General features: G+C 49.4%; 1 long non-coding RNA gene across 1 annotated transcript in view; it reads right to left on the bottom strand.

Moving 5' to 3' along the window:
* LOC311583381 overlaps window positions 1-6907 on the bottom strand; it is an 80761-nt gene extending 73854 nt beyond the window's left edge. Inside the window, exon 1 of the long non-coding RNA XR_014774482.1 lies at window positions 6566-6907. This is a non-coding gene — a long non-coding RNA (uncharacterized lncRNA). The remainder of the gene's footprint in view (window positions 1-6565) is intronic.
* Between the last annotated feature and the right edge of the window lie 1886 nt (window positions 6908-8793).

The following is an 8793-nucleotide window of genomic DNA, read 5'->3' as shown; positions in this document are numbered from 1 at the left end:
GTGACACTGGTGAACATGTGAGGGCACGGACCTGTGTACCTATGTGCAGGTGGGTTTCATAAATGACATCATGTGTGCTTTCCCACCTGATATACCAAGCTCGTGTCCTCTGTGTCAGTGAATACTGGTTGTAATAATTACGAGGAACACAGTAGTATATATAGCTAACCTGATAGAGGTGAGGGATGCAAATTCCAATACTGAGGAGGTTAAGGTAGGAGGATTCTCAGCTCCAGGCCAGCCTGACCCATGTAGTTGTGAAACACCATCTCAATTAAAAAAAAAAAAAAGTTTAAAATGTGAGAATAAAGATGTTTTGCATGTTAACAAAAAGACCTGTTTATTTCTGATTTCCCCTGACACAAACTAAATGAAGCGAAGCTGCTCTGGGTACCGCTCAAAGCCAGCCTGGAGGACACCAGAAAACCTCGCTGAGCCACAGAAGTTCCCTAGACTGCAGCCTGGAAACCAGCAGAACCAGGTACAGCCACAGCTCGGAGTGGCTCCATCCATTAGCCAATGCTGCCTCCTTCAGCTGGCTGCTGGCAGGTGACATTCTTGTCTTTCCCCAGGAGCTCAGCTGCTGATTTGGGGGTTTGAGGAGAGTTGCTGCAGGGGATTGGGGGTACTCAGCTGCCCATGACTGCTCCTCGACAGAGGCAAACATTCCAGTCCCAAGGCTGGCTTACCCCCCTCATGAGGAACGGGCAGATAACACAGCAGCATGTTTGTTAGGCCGCCGGTCTCATAAACGGCTCTCGTAATCACCATGCTCTCTCAGAGATCGGTTGCTTCTGCAATTAATGGCTGATTTCACAGTGCATTAAGCATCCCGGCAACAACTCATTAGCTGTCAGCAAGTGGGAACCGGCTGTGGTTCGAAGGTCCTTCTACTGCCTTCAGGAGACTTCCCTGTGGGAAACAGGAACTTGGGCCCAAGGAAAGCCACACAGAGGATGGCCGTTCAGACTGGGGACACTGGGCATCTATCTCAGTGTAGGCTGACCTCGGGAAGGTTACTTGCCGTGTCTCCTCTCTGGCCCAAAGTCACAGAACTGAGCTCCTCTCTAGCCAGGGACATCCGGGCCCACTCCTGCTGACACAGGAATGCAGGGGTGTCTTTGAGGGATACAGAGCCAGTGACTTTCGGGTTCCCCGCCTGTAGAAGAATGAGGTTCACCAGAGAGGACAAGCTCTATAGAGAAGTGTATTGTCCATTCATTGGCGATACTTAAGAGGGAGGCAGAAGAGCACAGAGCTCCTTAGAGCAGGAAGGATGACCCAGGAAACAGGACTGCTGCTCTGGGGACGCGGAGAGATGCTTAGGTGTCCCTTGCCCACCTCATCAGTTCCCGTCTCTGGCTCGCATCATTGCTACCCACTGGTGTAGACTCTGGCCTATCAGGACACTCCCAGGATGAACAGAGGGAAGGGAGAAGCCATCGAGGACGACAGGGAGAGGTTGGGCATCTGGCGAAAGGGGACTCTTTGTGGTATCCAAGCAGTTGTCTTTCCTCCCGCTGGACTCTCTGCTTTTACTATCCCGCCGTGGCAATCTTTACCCAAGGTCTGTCCCGTGATCAGTGCTCGAGAACTATTTGCTGATGACAGAGTTGGGGCTCAAGACCAGAGAAAGACGTGCTGGCTCTGAAAGGAGTTCCGGCTGCAAAGAAGTGAAGCCAAAGCTGCAGTGAGACCCTAGGCAAATGGAAACTTTAAATAGGTGCTCCACTCGGGGTACCTGACTTTCAGGATGCCTGTCCTCTTGGCTCTTCGGCACTTACTCACAGTGTGCTCAGCACTTTTTCCTTGAGGACCTGATGCATCCTCTGGAGCAGGATGAGTTTTCAATGCATAATTTTTAAGTGACTGAACACAATACAATGAGGCCCTTTATTTTGCAGTGGGCAAGCAGGTCCAATTAAACAAACTGGAGGAATCTGGAAGGTTCTCCAGCTGTGGACTGGCTGTCACTCACAATACATACATTTGGACATCGTAGTGACACAGGTCTGAGGAGACAGCTTAGTTGATAAATTGCTTGCCGTACAAACAGGAGGACCCGAGTTTGGTTCTTGGCACACGGAAAGCAAGGTGTAGGAGGAGCACTGCTCTGTAATCCTGGTTCTAATCACTGCAGAGATAGGCAGGTCCCTGGAGCTTGCTGCTTAGCCAGCGTAGCTGAACTCCAAGGTAAAGGGCAGGGGAGATGGCTCAGTAAGTAAGGAGGTCTCTGTGCAAGCATGAGGACCTGAGCTTGTCATGTAAAAGCCAAGCATGGTGGCACACACCCGTAAATCAGCACCGTGTTTGGGAGAGAGACAGATGGCCCAAGAAGTCCACTGGCCAACTAGTCTTTTCCTAGTGTTTCTGCCAGATGCAATGAGAGATACAGTCCCAAAAAACTAACATGTGGGTGGGGCTGGAAAGATCAACACTTTAAAAACAGTTACTTAGTTGCTTCTTTTGCAGAGACTCTGAGCTCAGTTCCTAGCACTCACATCAGGCATCTCACAGGAAAATCTAACTCCTGCTCCAGGAAACACAGTGCCCTCTTGTGGCCTCTGAGGATACCTGCATGAACATGCCATACACAAGCTTGCACACACACACACACACACACACACACACACACACACACCTCAAAAAAAAATGGAAAGTAAAGGGGAGGATACTGGACATCAACCATTGACTTCCAGTTGCAGCAGAATGAATAAACACTGATACATACACACACACACACACACACACACACACACACCATGAATAATTGATTGATGATGATGATGATGTAGAGAGCTCCTGAGGAACAACACCAGAGGGTGAGGCAAGAACCCCAAAGCCATGGCATGAATACACACAAGGCGTACGCAGCCAGCTGTCTGCCCATCAAAAGAAATAAATAAATAAACATAAATAGAACAGCAAGGAGGAAAGGCCAGGGAAAGAAAAAGCAAGTCAGCCTATCAGCATCATTTTCCCCCCACTTCCTTCCTGAATCCTCTCCTGGCTCTGTTTAGGCTGGACCAGCCAGTATCCCGGGAGGCTGGGTGTCTTCACAGATGAATTCACTGCTTGCAAGCATTTGGCAAGGGTTGACTTGTTCTCATTGAAGTTGACATCCTGACCCTGGGTCTCTGAGGCCTCTGGCCTAAAAGATACTCATCGGAAGCAGATAGAGCTTTCAGTGGAGTTAAGCAGTGATGATATCTATCTACCTTAGCTCTGGAAGGCATCACTATTAAACAGTATATATAATCTATTTATTTATCTATTGTTTATAACTTTAAAAAAATGAAAACAAAAGAAATGTGCCCTGGGAAAGGCTCAGGGACTGCTGGGACCATTTGGGAGCTTTGTGTGTGGGGCTCCAGGCAGGGCTGAAGGGGCCAGGTTTGAGGGGGGACACCAGCAAATGAGCTCAGAAAGGCAGGAACAAAAGCCCAGAGAGATGACCTCACCTCAGTAACAAAGCCGCAGGCTGGCCCTCTCTGAGGCTGCCTCGGTTTGGTGCCAGCTCTTGTGACCACAGCTTAACAGTTTACACGGGGTGCTGTGCAAAAGCACTTTCATGTTCATTAACTCATTTGATCCCTAAACTCTGGGCAGTGGGGCAGGGCAGGACTTACTCAATCTCTTTGGCCAAAGGAAAAGACAGAAGCCCAGCTTGCAAATCACAGTGACCCCGCCAGGTTACCTACTCAAGCCCCTGGTCATTCTGTTGTCCTGTGCCAACATTTCCCCCCACCCCCACCCCCACCCCCACCCCGGCTTCAAAGTAAAATGACACTACTTGCTAATAGTTACCGAGAATGCACTGGGTAACACACAGACTCTGTAAAATGTCATGCATGGATTAGTCCCCTCAGTGACACCATGGAGGCACGTATGTATTCATTTCCAGTGGCTGTGGCAAATTACCAAAATTCCTAGAAGCCACAGGCCCATCTCAGTGTTTCTGGGTCTTTCTAGAGGCTCAGAGAAATTCAGTTCCATCTCTCTTTGTGCTTTTGGTGGCTTCTGCCATGTCTTGGCTCATGGCAATATCACTCCAATCTGTAAAGATGCCTTGCCCATCTTTACACTCCAGTCTCAGTGTGGCCTGCTTTTATAAGGACCTTTTTAACACCACCAGCCCATCATCGATCCAAAATAATTAATCACCTTCTATCTGAAAATCCTTAATCACTCCACAAAGGCTCATTTTTCTAAATAAATGAATGGTTGAAGATTATAGGGACTGGGGCACAGGTTTATTCAGGGAGATAATGTTCAGCCTATTACAAATAACTAATATTTTATACCCATTTCTGGAGACTAAGACACTGAGGCACATAGAGAAGCCACTGGCCTGGGGATAGGGTATCCTGCTAATATAGACAACACTAAGAATCAAGTCTGGCAACACCGTTGACGACACTGCCTCTTACTTGCCCATGCGAGGGAAAGTCTCATCAAAGAATCCAACTAAAAGACAACTCCAGGAGAGGCCCTGTCCTCGGGCGGGCCTCAGATCCACAGTGCTTGGTGGTGTGGGGTCCAGTGCATCAGCCTTGGTTCTGGATTATGGTCCCACACGCATGCTCATCACTCTGGGAAGCTAGCCACACCTGATGGGCTCTCTTCTCGATGGTGTTCCTCAGAGCCATCTTGAGGCACGCACTGCTGACTCCCACCTCATCCTACTCCACTCAGGTGCTTTGTCCAACAGAACATCAGAGAACAGTCTTCATTCTACTGGAGATGACCTGGAAGCCACTGAGGATTCCAGATTCCTATGGGGAGAGTGGCAGGGCCAGAAAAACTATAGCCACCTTTGTGTCAAACAAGTCACCATCCAAGGGCAGACGTTTGCACTCAAATACAAGTAGGTGTAAGTGGCCTGTGAGTGAGTGAGTGTGTGTGTGTGTGTGTGTGTGTGTGTGTGTGTGTGTGTGTGTGTGTGTATGTGTGAGAAGGGGTCCAACACAGATCAGCTATGACTACCGAACACTTATCTCCTTGCATTTTCCAACACAGCAAGGCAGCACCGGCCCACAGGTGCATCATATGCAGTCCAGGGATGGAAGAGGTCAGAAAGGGCAGACATGGGGTGAGAATAAACACCAGGGCCACGGGTGAGGAGGACCAGGAACAAGCCAAGGGCATTGTGGTTAAGATGAGAAATAGTTATTCCACAGAGTGTCCCTGTCCCTGGGTGGAAGTCAAGGTGCCAATGCTAGGAACTGATATGCCACAGTAGACAAACAAACAAACAACAAAAAAAAAAACTTCCAAAATCTTAAGGAACCTCTTTCAGGCTGCTACTAAGAAATGGAAGTGACACCAAGAACTAGGACTGACAGCCAGGGGCCACTCCTGGGCTCAGCCGTTTGATCCAAGGCACTTGGTCACTTTTCAGCACTGAAGACATCAGAGTCCCTGCTGGCCTCCAGGATGGGAGGGAGGCATTGTTGAGTGGGGAGACTAAGTCCACAAGCCACTCATTCAGTGTTCTGGTTCTTAAGACAGAAGGCGGGGATAATCACACACTCCACTGTTTCTCAAGCACCAGGATGTGAACACAGCATCCAAAGCCACAACATTCAGGCAATAGGATGAAGTTCTTTTAGCCCAAGAGCCCTAAGCACCCAACCAGGGAAGGTTTCTGTGTGTGTGTGTGTGTGTGTGTGTGTGTGTGTGTGTGTGTGTGTGTGTTCCAGAGCACAACTTCTAGTGCCATTCGTCAGGAGCCGTCCACTTTGTGTTCTGAGACAGGGTTCCTCCTTAGCAGTGAGTTAGCCAGGCAGGCTAGGTTGGCTTACTATTAAGTCCTGAGGGCATCTGCCTCTCCACGCCCCCCCCCCCTAACCTTCCCAGGGATCAGATTGCTGCACACAGGGGGCGTGAAGCATGGTTTCTCAAGGTGTGTGGCAAACACTTCACCAACTAAGCCTCCTCCAATACTCCCAGTGTCATCTGAGATCTGGTTTCCGTGAGGGAAATCCTTAGCGCCCTACCACAGACCCTAGGAAATCAGCCCATACTTTCTGTGAAGCCAAGACACCCGAGCTGGAGCAGGATCCCCCCCAGAGCAGATTGTTTAATAGCATCTTCCTAACTTTGCATTTCTCTCCAGTGTAAAGGCTTGAGAACATCTGTCCTTGATTTTTAAGATGTTCGCTTTTCAAAGAATATACGTGTATGAAAATACTTTATAAACTGTAACATGCTCAGATTTTTTTTTCCATCAAGAGAAGAGCAAAGAGCACCAGAAAAGCAGATTCTTTTCAAAACCAATTTTGCACATCGCAAGAACATTTCTGTGTTATTAAAGCATATTTTCATTGGAGTTGAATACAGGGGCCTCTTCGAATTAAAGGCTGGGAGCCATTCCTATGCTAAGAGGAGGGTTACTACAAAGTGAGAGCAAGCCATACCCAGAGCCCAGAGCTGATCTTCTTAGTAATGACTTATGCCCAACTCCACAGTCTCCCCACCCCCACCCCACCACCACACACACACAATCATTTGGCAACTTGTGAACATATGACAACATCCATTTTTGCTACCCCAGAAACAGTACCTGTGTTATTTTAACCCCCAGGCCTTGGCTTTTTTAGGAAGTAGGCACACCCGTTCTGCTGGCTGATCCAGGGCAGGCTGGACTTAGGTGAGCTCCCTCTCTCAAAAACAAACAAAAAGATCCAACCGGTGTTAAGTCCTTGGTGGTTCTCTCCGTAAATATGCCCACCCCACTGCAAGCCATGTGATGGTGGAAGCCCTCTCTCCCCTCCCCTTTCGATCCCCAGGGCTAGCCTAACAACACACAGTAGGTTCTTTATTGGTTGGATCAGTGAGTCGTCTGTCCATCTTTGAAACCCCCTCAGCACTACACGCAGCTTTCGATTCAGCCCCAATGCACTGTTTTGGGTAGAGACTGTACCATTTTGTCCCATATAAAACAAGGGGAGGAGAGGAGGGTCAGTGCCTGTCACATTCTGTGCTCTCCGAAGTCCAATGCAGAGCCCAGAATGTGCTTTGCTGACTGAAGTTCCCCCAGACAATCCATTGCACTACTTTTGATTTTTTTAGTTAACCATTCCAACTCCAAATGCACGCATCAGTATCAGAAGAAAGACGGCTGGTGCCTCTTTATGGGCTGATGGCCTTCCCCACTCAGGGCCCCACCTCTGTTTTCTGACCTTACCCTGAAGGCTAAAACCAGGCAGACCCTAGGGCACAGAAGCCGGGGCACTCAGGGTTAGATTTCCTACTTCCCCGTCTGTAAACTCTATTCACTGTGGCTTTAAATATGTGTGACCTGTTCCGGTAGCTGAGCTGGGACTGAGCAGGGGAGTCGGGGGTGGGGGGGTGGGGTGGGGAGGTGGAGGTCTGCTTCTGCTAACTGGGGGGAGGGGGTACACATCAGAGCATGATCCTTCTCAAGCCAGAACATCCAAATGTCACCTCACCCGTGGTGGGTGGGATGGCTGCGGGGATTTTAAATGACGGTTTTGTTCCCTTCCCTAAGCTATTCTTCTTATTGCAGGGGATGGACTGTTGACCCAATCACAGAACAGAAGCACAATGCATAAAACTGTCTCTCCACCCGTTCCTCCTCAGAGGGGCCCAGCCATTATGTAAAGAGGCACAAAAGGCTTAATTGGGGCCTAAAATACCAGGGCAAGGCCGAGTGGGCCGGGAAGTTAAAAGTGGGATGGTGGGGGAAATGTGCTACGAGGTTTCTGTCCTTTTTTCATCATAATATTTCTTTTTCTAGGAGAGAAAAAGAATCTTCCAGACATGACCTGCAAACGGGTGCCCAGAAGAAATAACTGCAAGGAAGGTAAGTCGCTACAGCCCCGCCCGCGGTTCCTGCAGAATCTCTGACAAAGGGGAAGTTTTCAAACATGCTTAAACCCCTCCCCCCCAAAAAACCCCACTATATCTCTGTCCCCCAAATCGTGACCACCTCCCAGCAGCGGATGTGTTGAGGTTTCATGGTGCCAGGGCCAGCTCCAAAGAAAGACACATCGGAGTTCTAGCCAGAGAGCCTGTTGTGCCAATCAGATGCGCCACAAGAAAAATGGACAGAAACGCAAACCAGGACGGGCCCAGTGTGGACTGACGTCATAGCAGAGAGGAGCGTCACTGAGTGGAGGGTCTGGGGAATTTAAACCAGTGCATCCCGGGCTTTAAATGTCAGGAGGAAGGGTGCCGGATGAAGGGAACGGTACAGCAAAAGCGCCTTGTGTTATGAATAACTTCTCCGAGGGTTAGCGAGGAGACTCGGCCCCTGTGTGTTTTAGACAGTTCTGTGGAAGGAAAACCAAGGCACTCCAACAAACAGAGACGCGATGCGGTACAGAAACCCCCTTGAGGTCTGGTACTGCTGCCCTGGGCTTGAGGGACCCTGGAGGGCGAGGCTATGACTCAGAACCTAAGCTCATGTGCACTCTGAGATCCAGAAAGGGGTGAGAGAAACACGGGCCCTGCCACTTAGGAGGCAGGAGGCATGTGCCAAGAAGAGAGAGCAAGAGAGCCAAGGCTGCTCCGAGCACTTTCTGCTGACTCATGGTCAGCATAAGAGGGGGGACGATGTGAGGAATGGACCAGTGGGAGAAGGAGGGCAGACCAGAGTAGGTAAAGGAAGGGGGCGGGGGGGGCGGGGGGGGGGCGGGGGGGGATGAGCCATCAAAAGTACTTTACGTACATGTATCAAGATGTCATAGTAAACCTGACGGTTTTGTGATTAATTTGTGATAATAATAAAAAAAGAGGCAAAAAGAAAGGCTTAAATTTTGAAATCAG

This window comes from Acomys minous (genome assembly GCF_964271855.1).
Source record: "Acomys minous genome assembly, chromosome: 14".
Taxonomy (NCBI): Eukaryota; Metazoa; Chordata; class Mammalia; order Rodentia; family Muridae; genus Acomys; species Acomys minous.
Note: the sequence above shows the minus strand (reverse complement) of the source record. Positions and strands in the feature narration are given on the sequence as shown.